The following is a 12,642-nucleotide window of genomic DNA, read 5'->3' as shown; positions in this document are numbered from 1 at the left end:
CTGAGGACTGCACCCCTCTGTCCACATCGAGGCCCCTCAGCCCCCCACCCCCAGCAAAGGCACCTTCACACAGGAGTGAGAGTGGAAACAAGGAGGCGACGGGAGCTGCACAGCAAAGGGAGCTGTGTGATGAAAGCCCACTCTGTACCCACCTTCTCAGCTCCCCGAGGAGCCCAGAGAGGGCAAGCAACTTGTTCAAAGTTGAACAGCCCTGAGTGACAGCCCTGATGTGACCTGAGAAGAGCCTTTCTGAATCACTCTCCCTAAGGAGAGCATTTAAAGAGGCCAGACGCTCACCTTAAAAGGATGAAACAGAGGGCAGCCACCCACTAGAGCACGGGCACCTGCCAGCTGTCCCTGCCACCCCACCTACATGTGAGGTGAGGCCAATTCCCCGAGGCGTACCAGGACAGGCACCAGCAGCCTCCACGGTGCAATAGCTCAGCTCTGCTTGGGACTGGAGATGGCCCCACCCAGCCAAGATGCCACTGAAAATCAGAGCGCTGCATCTCAGGGGGCACTCCACTGGACAGCAGCATTCGGGTGCAAAGTTTCCAGGGTCCCTCTATGACCCGGTGGATCTGTGTCCAGGACTTGCTGTTGAGGGTAGAGCGTGGGAGCCACGCCAGGCCTGTTCACCCTTGAACTTCCAGCATGTTCATAACACAGCTTGTGACCCCGGGAAGAATGGAACTTCCGAAGCTGAAAAGACTTTCTCTACCACTTTCACACACTTCTTGATATTTAATGTCATCATGCAAATACTGGACAGGGACTCAGGTCCAGGACCACCCAGCCCTGAACAAGACTTGGAAGAACTCAGAAAATGCAGACCTTTGAGTTTGCCTAAACTTCCAGAGCTCACACCTAGGCTGCTAGATTCAAACAGCATCTGACCTGACCCCAGGCCTCAGAAAGCCAGCGTAGCCTCAAACTCCCAACGTGAAAGGGCTTGAGGAAGATTGATAGGAGGGCAGACTTATGCTGCCCAGCCTCTCAATAAGAGGCCGTTTCTCAGTGAGCAGAGCCCTCTCCTCCCTTCCTGCCCATCTCAAATTTCTTTGGGAGAAAACAGTGGAAATATCTAGAACCAATTCCTGTGAAGCTTTTGGTTTTGCAGGAGGCATTGATTTGAGGGAGATCTCTTCTCTTTTGCTATCTCTTCCTTCCCCTAGTCTCTTTGTGAATCACGATACAAAAGAAATGTGATTTTTCAGAACTGAATTCATAATAGCACGTAGTATTGCCTATAAGGCCCTTTCACAGCTTCCTGGCAAGCCTTGGCAGCCAACCCTTGGCCAGTGTGTGTATTTCTGGCGCGACAGGGGGCTGAAGGTGCAGCTGGCTCTCGGGACAGAGGTGCTGGTTGCTGCTGGGGACGCTTCATGGCTCACGTCGTCAACACTTGTCACTCGACACTGCAGGAGCGTGATGCCACTTTCCCCGATGCTCACTGCCTTTTCCTTTCCAAGCGGAAAGGACTCTCCTCCCATGATGTCATGGGGACCCCTGGACCCCTTACGAGCAACGCCCGGAGAGGAGGCGGAGGAGAAGAGTCCCATGTCCTCGCAGAGCCACTGGGTCCTCAGCCCCAGGGACTATGTGGAGAGTCAGCCCACAAAACACAGATGGCGTCATTGGTGTGGCCGAACCACACGTGCACAGAGAGATGCGTTCTTTACCAGAGCTGTGGAGAGTTCGTAGCCTTGTCCTGTAAATAATACAGTTGATTGGTGGTTAAATGTCTAAAAAGCAGTCTGTCGGGTATTAAAGACCAGTGGCATTTGGACCCTGAGTCTCCAGCCTCCAGCTTAGCCAGGACATGTGCCCAACCTGCTTGCACTCAGGCCAGTGGCCACGGGACAACCCCACAATGGGGTGTCGACGGACCGGCTTGTAGTTTGGTTAAGCTGCACCCTGCTGCCCGTTTCAGACGTGAAACCCCATTCACGGGGAGGGCTGTACGACCCCGAAGAGAAGAGGAAGCTGGAGGAAGAGCTGCAGCATTTTTCACCCCGTTGGAAATGGACTGGGACTCCGAGACTCTTCTAGAACTCTGCAGAAGGCTCCACACAGACCAGACAGGCGTCGACTATCACTTGCGCTTATCTTTCGGGCTGTGTCCAGGCTCTTGTCACTTCGCAGCTAATTACAGGGCAGTGAAATGATTCTGGCTGTACTTTGAATCGGCAAGGTCAGAGCAAAAGTCCTGATTCCTCCTGTGTACCTGGCCTGAAACCGGACAGGCCATCAAGTGGGTGGGACAGCAGACCCTGGCTTTTTAGTTCAAACAGGGCTCCCAGAGGTGGGGGCATGTGGTGACGCACCTCCCAAAAGGGAACACAAGCCTCACCCCACCTCCCAAAGGAGAACGCCTCCCTCCGGGACGCTGGGCAGCAGGGGGCCGTCATGCCTCCCTGGGCTGACCCTGGGCTTCGGAAGTGACGCGGGCACCACCCCCCAGCTCTTACCCACAGGATCCCCTCCCCTTTCCAAGACTGACTACATCCTCATCTCTTCTGAAGACCTCGGCTGCAGCCCTGGTCTGCCTGCCCTCCTAGGAACCCCACTCCACACCCTTGAGACTTAATCGTGTCCCATCAGGGGACACATTCTGAATGATTTCCCTGGACTGCCATTTTACTCCTAGAACTTTTAACTCTGCGTGTGCCTTGCACAACCAGTCAGATCTAAGTGTGAGGGCCTTGCATGAGACACAGCGCTGGCACAGGCAGGAGCTCAGAAAAAGAATGCAGATGAATGAACACGTTTAGTTATTCTTAAATATAGTTATTTATGAAAACAATATAGTGTCAACTCTTAGAAATAAGATCGATCATTTTAAACCTAGTGGATTTTACAAAGGGACACCTAATCCCAGTTCCAAACCTTTCTCACTGTCTTGCTCCTCCTCTACCCATCCTGGCCCCACCTCCCATCCTAGTCCCTCTTCCTCCCATCCTGGCCCCACCTCCTCCCATCCTGGCCCCACCTCCTCCCATCCTGGCCCCACCTCCTCCCATCCTGGCCCCACCTCCTCCCAAGCACCATCAGGAGGGTCAGTGCCAGAGGGAAAGAGGCACATTCCAATATTACACCCTAAACGTGAGGTTCTCTCTAGTTTCCAATAAACAAAAGGGAAGGCGTGCAGCCCTGGAGGGCTTAGAGCCTCTGGCCTCAGGGAATTCTCAAACAGCTTTTTTCAACTGAGGTAAAACCCACATATAAAAGTAACCATTTTAACCATTTCAGAGCGTACAATTCAGTGACATTTAGTCCATTTACAATGTTGTGCAACCATCACCTCTGTCTCGTTCCAGAATATTGTCATCACCCCAAAAGGACATCCTGTACCCATTAGCAATCACTCCCCATCCTCCAAGCCCAGCCCCAGGCAGCCATCAGTCCACTTTCTGTCTGTAGGTCTGTCTGCTCTGGACACTTTGTATCAATGGGATCCTACAACATGCAAAGACAACATACAACGTGTGGCCACGTGTCAGCAGCATGTTTCCCACGTTCCTTGCACTGTAGCATGTACCAGTGTCCTTCCTTCTCAGGGCCAAGCAGTGTTCCATTGTGCAGAAGCACCATGTTTGATTTACAGGAGCTGCCGGTTTCACACCCCAACCCCTGCCGGGGGGTGTGGCAGGGCCTACCCGCTTGGCCCTCCCTGGACTTCTGGCCCACAGGCTGGCGGCCTGTCCCAGTTAAGGAGAGTCTAGAGGGGGCCTGCGGGAGCTGGGCAGGCAGGGAGCGTCTGGCCATCCGCATCAGGGCATTGGATATTTAATCATTTTCCTGTGCGGCCACTGACCGCTCCGGAGGAACGTGATCCATCTGGAGAAAGGAGAGCTGGTGTCCAGTTCTCAGGACCAACATTATGGGAATGGCCAGTGCTCAGCAGGAGAACAGGCCAGAATCTGTCCTTGCTCAGCCCTGCCCTTGGCCTGCGGGTGAATAAAGGGCAAAAATTGTACATTTAGTTTGTTCATGCAGGAAAAACATCAGAGCGAAATCTTCCTAAAATACGCACACAAACACTAACACCTGCAAGAGAAAACCACATTGGAGGCCCTTCTAGACCAGTCAGTGGTCTCCACGTGGGATTCCTGTGTCCTGTGTCTCCATCAGCATGGGAGGAGAGGGCTGGAAAGGTGTTTGCTGCTCTGGTGGGCGGCAACACATACTGGGGCCGCACATTCCTTCTGGCCACCTGCCCCCGGAGGCCCTCGCCAGGACCACATGCCTCAGCTCTGGGGCCTTCACCCGCTCCCTGAAAGCCCCACGGGTTTCCTGGGTCTTAAAGCAGTGAACGCCGGCCCAGACCAGCCCCCTCTCGAGAAACAGACAGCTCCTTCCCCCAGAGAGTCAGTCTCCATCTGTTTCCCCTCCCACCCGCCTCTCCCTCCCAGCCAGCCTCAGACACCCAACAGGCGGCCTTCGTGGGGGGACGTGCTGCCCACGGAGGGGGAGCTGCATTTGAAGTTGCCCTGAGCCAGATGAATAAGCTTTTCATGGTCCCCCCACGCTGGACTCAGTCAGAATGTCAAATGGTAATTAGCAGCAGACCTGGCTCTGTCCCTGGCAGCATTATCATCAGACTTCTTGGGTTTCAAAGTGAGCAGCCGACAAGAAACGGTGGGCGGATTGGCCTGGAGGGGCCTGAAACGTCTTGGGACCAGGATGCCCAGGACTGAGTGGCCAGATCAGGGAGGAAGTCCCCGCCCCCCGTCGGGAGCAGGCTTCAGGGTCTGCAGAGTTGACAGAAGCCAGCGTGATGCCCTCGGGTCCTCAGCCTGGCTATGACCGTTGCCCTCACCGCCACGTTCCCAGGGCCCTGCACGCTGCACCCCCACCTCAGCCCTCAGCCCTGAGGTCACAAAGATCAGCCACCGTGGCCTCTCGGGCTGCCCAGTGAGCGGGACTCCCTGTGTACACTCTCCGATCCTAGCCTCCTTGGGGGTGGTGGGGGACAGGCGGGTGTCCACATTCAGACAGAGGCTGTGGTCAGGAAGGGCAGGAGACTGCAGGAGAGAGTGGGGCTGGGGAGAGTAGGGCCTGGCCTACTGAGAGGTGACGCCTCCCCTCCTCGCCCTCTCTAGATCCTTCTCTGCACCAGGAAAGGGCTTGACATCTTAGAAAGGTAGCTAAGAGTCCCGTAGAAGCTACCACAGCAGTGGTACCTGCCCCTGATGCCAGCCTGTTACCCCAGGGGACTCAGAACAGGAGGGCCTTGGACCCCCTGCCCTGTGAGCCAGCAGCTGGGGCCCAGGATGGGGGAGCCATGTCCCTCTCACTCAGGCACCAAGCTGCCTCTCTACACCCTGGGCTGAGGCTTCTGGGAGTTTGTGCAAAGAGCACAGAACGAGAGAAGAGCAAGATGGTCACTGTGGTGTTGCTTATTTTTCAAGGGGAGAAAGGAGAACTAAACCCTAAGTGTCCACCAACTGTATTTGCAAAATAAAATCTGATGCAACCATTAGCTTTCACTTATGGTCATGGAAATCTGTCTGCGAGACATTAAATTTTAAAAATCAAGCCAGAGGGGCTTCCTAGGTGGCGCAGTAGTTAAGAATCCGCCTGCCAGTGCAGGGGACATGGGTTCAATCCCTGCTCCAGGAAGATCCCACATGCTGTGGGGCAACTAACCCTGTGCGCCACAACTATTGAACCTGTGCTTTAGAGCCCATGAGCCACAACTATTGAGCCCATGTGCTGCAACTACTGAAGCCCACGCGCCTAGAGCCTGTGCTCTGCAACAAGAGAAGCCACGGCATTGAGGAGCCCGTGCACCACAATGAAGAGCAGCCCCCACTCTCTGCAACTAAAAGAAAGCCCATGCAGAGCAAAAAAAAAAGACCCAACACAGCCAATAATATAAATTAATAAATTTATATAAAAAAAAATCAAGCCAGAAAACAGCTATATAACATGATCCTAATTTTGAAAAGCCTGAAAACACACTGATGTGTGTTTACAAGGGGAGAAAACGCTCTACACCAAAGATTCCAATAGACGATCCTGGGCCATGACCAGTGGGTACTTTTCACTTATTTTTTAAGTTAGGAGAACAATAGTCATTTTGTGATTTTTAAAAACCAAGCTCCTCAAAATCTGTTCTCAAGTGTTGAAGGAGGGGGTCCCACATCCCCCAGCCCAGGGAGACCAAGCCACACCCGGAGACATAGCATCAGTCGTTGCTGGAGATCCACACACGCCCACCAGTGTGCACGCTTGTGCCCACCCGTGCACGCACACCAGAGCCAGGGTTCAGCATCTCCTAGGAGGCTGAAGCCTGGGGGAGGGAAGAGGACCCCTGTGAGGGTCCACACAGGTTCCTCCAGGGCACCTCTGGCTCTGGTGGGTCCCAGGGATTCACAGGGTCCTGCACCCCATCCTTGCCAAGCACCACCCCCAGTGCAGACCCCTTGGGCCTCTCCCCGAGCCCTTCTGCAAACCTTCTCCTGTCCAGCTTTGCAGCACATCTTGTAAGTTCTCCTGTTGGTTAGACTTTGGGAAATTTCTGCTACTGTCTGGCTACTTCTATTTCAACATTCTGCCTGACCACACTCCTTTCAATAAGGGGAAAAAAAAGGAAACTAATTCCTCAATACACAATCTATCCCCGTGAAGAACTCACTGCCTGTGTGTGTAGACACTGGAGAAACAAAAACGGCACAGGGACCAGCCACGCTGCAGGCTCCAGGCCCCGGAACAGCCAGGCTGTGGGACTGTGCAGCCCCACCCCTGACCGACCCACCGAGGCCCCTTCCCTGCAGATCAGGCTCAGGAATCCTGCGCCCCTTTTCCCCCCAGGGTGCCAGCAGAGCGTGGAGCCCTAGCCCTTCCCCTCTCTCATTCTCAGACAGCAGAGAAAACGTCAGATGAGGCGGGGAGCCCTGGCACGCTGCACTCTGTCTGCTGGTGCTTGAGGTCAGAAGTGGTGTCTCCCACCAAGGAGCGGCGTTTGCAATCCCAGCCATCTGCACGGACAGAGAGAGCGTTGACTCGCACGGGCATTTGTTGTCAAGAAATGAAATCAATGGACTCAGGACAGCGAGGTTGGAGAGATGCTGACCCGCCAAAGGTGAAACCCTAAGGTTGCAACTTGGGTTCCAATCACGCAGGCTCTACCCATCCTGAGTCCGTGGGACGCAACAGGAAACGAGGACACTTTGGAAGAGAGGAAATGTGTTTAGTTTTGAACAAAACCTACTGTATTTGCACACGCATGTTCACAGCATAATTCATAGTAGCCAAAATGTAGAAACAGCCCAAGTGTCCATCGGTGGATAAACAAAATGTGGACAATGAAATGTTACTCAGCCTTAAAGAGGAAGGAAATTCTGACACAGGCTACAGCATGGGTGAAACTTGAGGGCACTGCGCTCCGTGAAGGAAGCTCAGTGAAAGATAAATACTGTATGATTCCACTCACATGAGGTCCCTAGAGTAGACGAATTCATAGAGAGAAAATAGGACGGGGGAGGGGAGGGGAGTTGGTGTTTTATGGAGACAGAGTGTCAGTTTGGGAAGATGAGAACGTCCTGGAGATGGATGGTGGTGGTGGCTGCGCTACGGTGTGAATGTACTCAATGCCACTGAACTGTATACTTCAAAATGGTTAAAATGGTAAATTTTAGGCTGTGTGTATTTTACCACAATAAATGTTCAAATATATACATGACCCCTGTCATGGGTGCACACACATGTATGCGTAAACACACAGACAGACATATGGCTTAAGCAGTTCTGAAAGAAATGCACCACAAGGCGGACGGTTGTCAGCTCTGCTGGTGAGAGACTGCTGCTTTCTCTGCCCGATCTTTGCTGTGATTTCCAAGTTTTCCAAAAGGGGCAGCAGCATTTGCACAATGGAATAGAAGTTATAAAATGCACATCTTTCCCCAGCTGAGCCCGCTCTGCTGGCCTTTCAGCTGCCACACAATGGGTCATTCAGCCGCTCTGCCCACGGCCCGCGCACTCGGCCATAAATCAGCCTGGGGCGGAGCGCCGCCTGCACCCCCCTCAGCCTCTCTCCTGCCTCCTCCCGGGCTGCAGCAGGGCCCTGTGCCACGCCCACCTCCCTCCCACGCACCCCCCGGCCTGGGCAGCCCACGCCCAGTCCCTGGAGGACAGTGACCCACATCAAGGCGGTACTGGGTACCAGCCAGCATCTTTCATCTCCTGAAGGGAGAGATGCTTTCCCAGCTGCGCCCCTTTGCCGTCGCCTCGGCTCTTGGTAAAATAAACAGAACCGGTGGCATCTACCGGGTATATTATGCATATTCCCCAAACGCATAATTATCTTTCTACAAGGCACATTCTTGGTGCATTGCCATGCCTCTGTGCCAGAACCCCAGACTGTCTTCCTGCATTCCTGGGCCATGACACCACCATGCCACGGCCTGCTGGGCTTGGCCAGATGTGCGCGGAGCTACTTGCCACGCCGGCCTGGCTGGGGGCAGATGGATGCTGCAGGCAGAGACGGTGGTGGCCGGGGTGAGGGGGCTGCCCAAGTCCACTGCCAGTCAGAGTCCCCCGAGCCCAGCCTTGACACTTCCTGTCTGCTGCAGGACCCAGACCCCTGGTGGTCATTGCCCTGAGAGCATTGGGGTGACTGTCCTGTTTCCTGTTCTGCAGAAGAGAGGGCCCACTAGGTCTGAGGTCCAAGGGCGGTCAGCAGGACTGGGGAGGACTCTTCCTCCTGGCCCCAAGCTCTGCTGTGAGCGGCCTGCCAGGGACACTGTAAGGTGAAGCCAGAGGGTCAAAACACCTTTCAGCCTGCTCCAGCCAAGTGGACTAGGACCTCTGGGCTAAGAGGCTGGCGGGCCAGCTCGGAAGGGACAACTTGACCCAAAAAGCACATGAAGGGGGGCCCATGGGTCAGGAAACCTCCCCCCCGCCAGGTGGAGATCACCCTGGGGGCCACCTGAAACAGCCCAACTCCAGGGCCTGGCAGATGGAGGTCATCTTCCTCTGAGCTGCCAAGGAGTCCGGGAGAGGGGAGACTTCTCACCTCAAACTCACTGAGGGCAACATGGACCTCAATTATTAAAGTCGCTCAGAATCCGTCACACCCATTATGTGTACTTGTCCTGAATGCTGGTTGAGCAGTCTACCTTACTGCCTCAGCTGTGTGGCCTTGGACTAGCGGCTCGCCCTCTCTGTGCTCTGGTTTCTTCACTTGTAAATGAAGATGATGACAGTGCATATCTCATTGGGTGGTTGTGCGGCAAACAGAATGTGGGTCTAAGTGTGCACCCTGCACTTGGCGTTTCCACTGCACACATGACGCTCCGGTGGTTGAGGAGTCTGGTCCGTTCAGTTGGGGGAGGCGGGTGCTGCCCACCTCGACCAGCAACCTCCCAGCCTCCTGACCCTCCTGCTGCCAGGACGTGCAGCCCAGGCCCACACTCCCCACCAGCTCCCACGCTGGCCTCATCCTCCTTCCAAAATCCTAGCCTTGTCACTAAATCCCCTGTGCAGAAGCCTTAACTGGGAAGCACAGGAGCCATGGGAACTAGGGTGCCCGGAGCCATGGTTTAACTGGGAGCAACTTAATGTCATCGGTGGATGGGTGGTGAGATGATGGCTCGTCTCTTTCTTCCTATTTTTCCTTTTCTGACTTTTCCACTCTACATTCATAGCATGTTTTCCACGTGTTGTTTGAGATTATAAAGCCCTATTTTTAAATCCTCAGCACCGTCCCTATCCTTAGCACATCTTCTCTGCTCTGGTCAACCTGACCCAGACCTGCCCCCACTTCTGCCCAGGCTGCCGCGGCATTGACCTTCCATCTTAGTGCCTGATGCTCTCCCGCCCACCTCTCACCCTCCGTCTGGGGGCTTCTCCCTCACAGCTGAGCCCACCTGGACGTTCCTCATTTTCCACGGGGTCCCCTGGAGGGGCAACAGGTGATGGCAGAAGAGGGAAACCGGGCCTGTGAGAAATTTCACCCATTCCCACGCCTCCCCTCTTTTGTGACACGGACATCCATCACTGGTCATGGGACCCAAGTCTTCTGGACCCTGCCCCTTGGAGGAGCCCCAGGAGGAAGAGTCCAAGGAGAAGGACTGGGGAGGAGCCCTCAGGCTGGGTGGAAGGAGTGGGGGGAGGGGCTGTCTAAGGGGCAGGTCTATATCCCAGTCAGCCTCTCACATCAGTCCACATGTCCCCTGTGAGGGGAGATGGAGACAGAGGGCACCCCGCTCCCAGCAGGGGGTCTCCTACCTGCTTGTGCTCCCACAGTATCCCCAGACCCCCCAGCTGGCCACAGACCAGAGGACTTAAGACACCTTTGTCCTTGGTCCTGAGTCTGGCAGAATCACACAGGTGGCCCCTTTACCATGCCCTGTGCACGGTTTCTGGGGTGACCTTGGCCTCTCAGAGTTGTTCTGGAGTCTAAGGGTGCTGCCTTCGGGCTCTGAGCCGCCCAGAGCTCCCAGGCACCCGTGGACAATAGGCCCATGAGGGGGGATGGGAGCCAGGGGCCCACCACCTGCCGCCCACAGGCCCCTCAACTGTACCGGGCTGAACAGCCCAGGGATACCGAGTGTGCAGGATCTGGCCCATCTCCTGAGACACCCCCACCCCGCCTCAGCAGCTGTCCACACCTGTCCCCAGCCCACCATGACCTCCCCTCCCTGACCTTCTCCCTCTTGGCAACTGGTGAGACTGGGCTTCCGTTCACGCTCTGTGTGAAGGGATTCGGTTCAACAAAACGACCGGCGAGTCTACTCCAGGTTCTCCAGGGACGCATTTTGTACAGGCTCCCCTGTTTTTGCGTCCACCCCACACGGACCATCTTCATCTTCCTGCCCCGACCCCAGACTCCCTGCAGTCGCTGATTCACTCAGCCCCATGACCAAATTCCCTCCTGTTTCCACCCGTGCCCGGGACCAACAGAGCCTGCCCGGCGAGGCCAGGGCCACGACAGCCAAGACCGCCCACAGCGGCCCTCGGTCCAGCAATTGTCTCCCCAAAAGATCCAGGACGTTTGCTTCAGTTGCTCCGATTTTCTTCACGAAGCCCTTTAAATCCAGAGTTTAAAAGCGCTCCAACGTCGTCATCCTGACAAACGCCAAGAGCGAACCCCGACTGGGCCTGAGGTGGGGTGTGCTGCAGGCTGAGGGCCTCCGCCCAGGGCTGGCCTGGCGCCGCGCAGCCAGAAGTGTTGTCTACCTGCGGCACGGAGGCCTCAACAAAGCTGGGTTTGAAGCGTGCTGAGAGACTGATTGTCAGGCTCAGGGCATCCTCTGCTCCTGGCGCCAGACGGCAAGGGTCTCGGGCAGGAGCGTGGGTGGGGGCCTGGGGGGACCGAGATGAACCTTCACGGTTCATCACACTTGGCCTCGTCTCATGGCCAAACCCACGAGCTCTCCGGCCGGAGCTGACCACTCAGGGACACACCCTGCTGTGAGCTGAACCGTGAGTCCACCCGCCTCTTCCGCCTTTGAGGACCTGGAAGTGACCTCAGGGAAGGGGTCCAGCAAGTCGGCACAGAGGCAGTTCTCATACTGCACCCCCTTTGTCCACCTGAGTCAATTCCACTTGCCAGGAAGCCATTCTTGAGAGGGGATGCCCACGTGTCCCGGAGCCGGGAGGGAAGGTGAAGAGTAACCAGGAGCTCAGTTCCATGTTTCCATCTGTCCACGCTCGCTGCTTAGGCTGGGCAGTCTCATTGCCCCAGGATGGGCCAGAGAGCTGGACTGCTGTCCAGGTCGGGTGGGCAGAGAGAGGTGACTCCAGCCCCAGGCCCGCTCATAACTACACTTGTGAGTCTGTGAGACAGAGAAGGAGAAGGCAGAGGACCCTGGGAGAAGCAAGGATGTAGGGAACAAGGCTGTGGCCACCGAGCCCCTCCCTTGCTCCCCAAGCTGCAGACTTTCTGGGCTAAGGGTCATCCTTCAGTCCTTGCATTTTGCCCAACATTCCCTGGGCATGGGCTCTGCCCCCTCCCCGTGCAAGGCAGTTTGCCAGGTGCCCCATGAGGGCCAGGTGCCTGGTCCCCAAAGTGCCTCGTGCTGGGCTCAGGTGTCACCACTCAGACGAGAGACACGGTGGAGGCTGCACCTCCCTCTGGCCAGCGGCGTCTGGGGGCGTCCCCATCTCCTATGATCCCCCAATGACTGGACCTTCAGGGTCTGCCCCACCTGGACCAGCGCACAAGCCCCTGTATCTGTAGCCAGCGCATGTGGGGGCCCCTCCGGCGAGTGAGAGCAGCACCTGGCTGCCAAGAAAAACAAGAAGGATGGTAGGGTTTACATCCACAGCTCTCCACCCCCGACCTCCCCTCACAGGCCAGGCAAGTTCACACGGGACAGGAAGCAGTGAGTCTGATGGCCGGACCAGCTCACTCACATCTCATCGGAACGCGCCCTCTCGCTCAACCGGAAACGCGGGCCAGCCTGGGGTTCAGCCTCTTCGTGGCGGAGGCAGGAGGACTCTCGCAGGAGCCGGAGCCCTCAAAGCAAAGTGCTTCCACCTGAGGGCTCAGGGCGGAGGGGCCGCATGGGCTCGGCTGACCTTCCTTCAGCCTCAGGAGCTCTCCCCTCGCTGAGTGGGATTTATAAGCTCATAACCCCGGGATGGTAATGATTTGCACATGTGTGGTCAGCGTGGGTCCTGCCTTTTTGC

Source organism: Hippopotamus amphibius, chromosome 17 (assembly GCF_030028045.1).
Source record: "Hippopotamus amphibius kiboko isolate mHipAmp2 chromosome 17, mHipAmp2.hap2, whole genome shotgun sequence".
Taxonomy (NCBI): Eukaryota; Metazoa; Chordata; class Mammalia; order Artiodactyla; family Hippopotamidae; genus Hippopotamus; species Hippopotamus amphibius.
Note: the sequence above shows the minus strand (reverse complement) of the source record.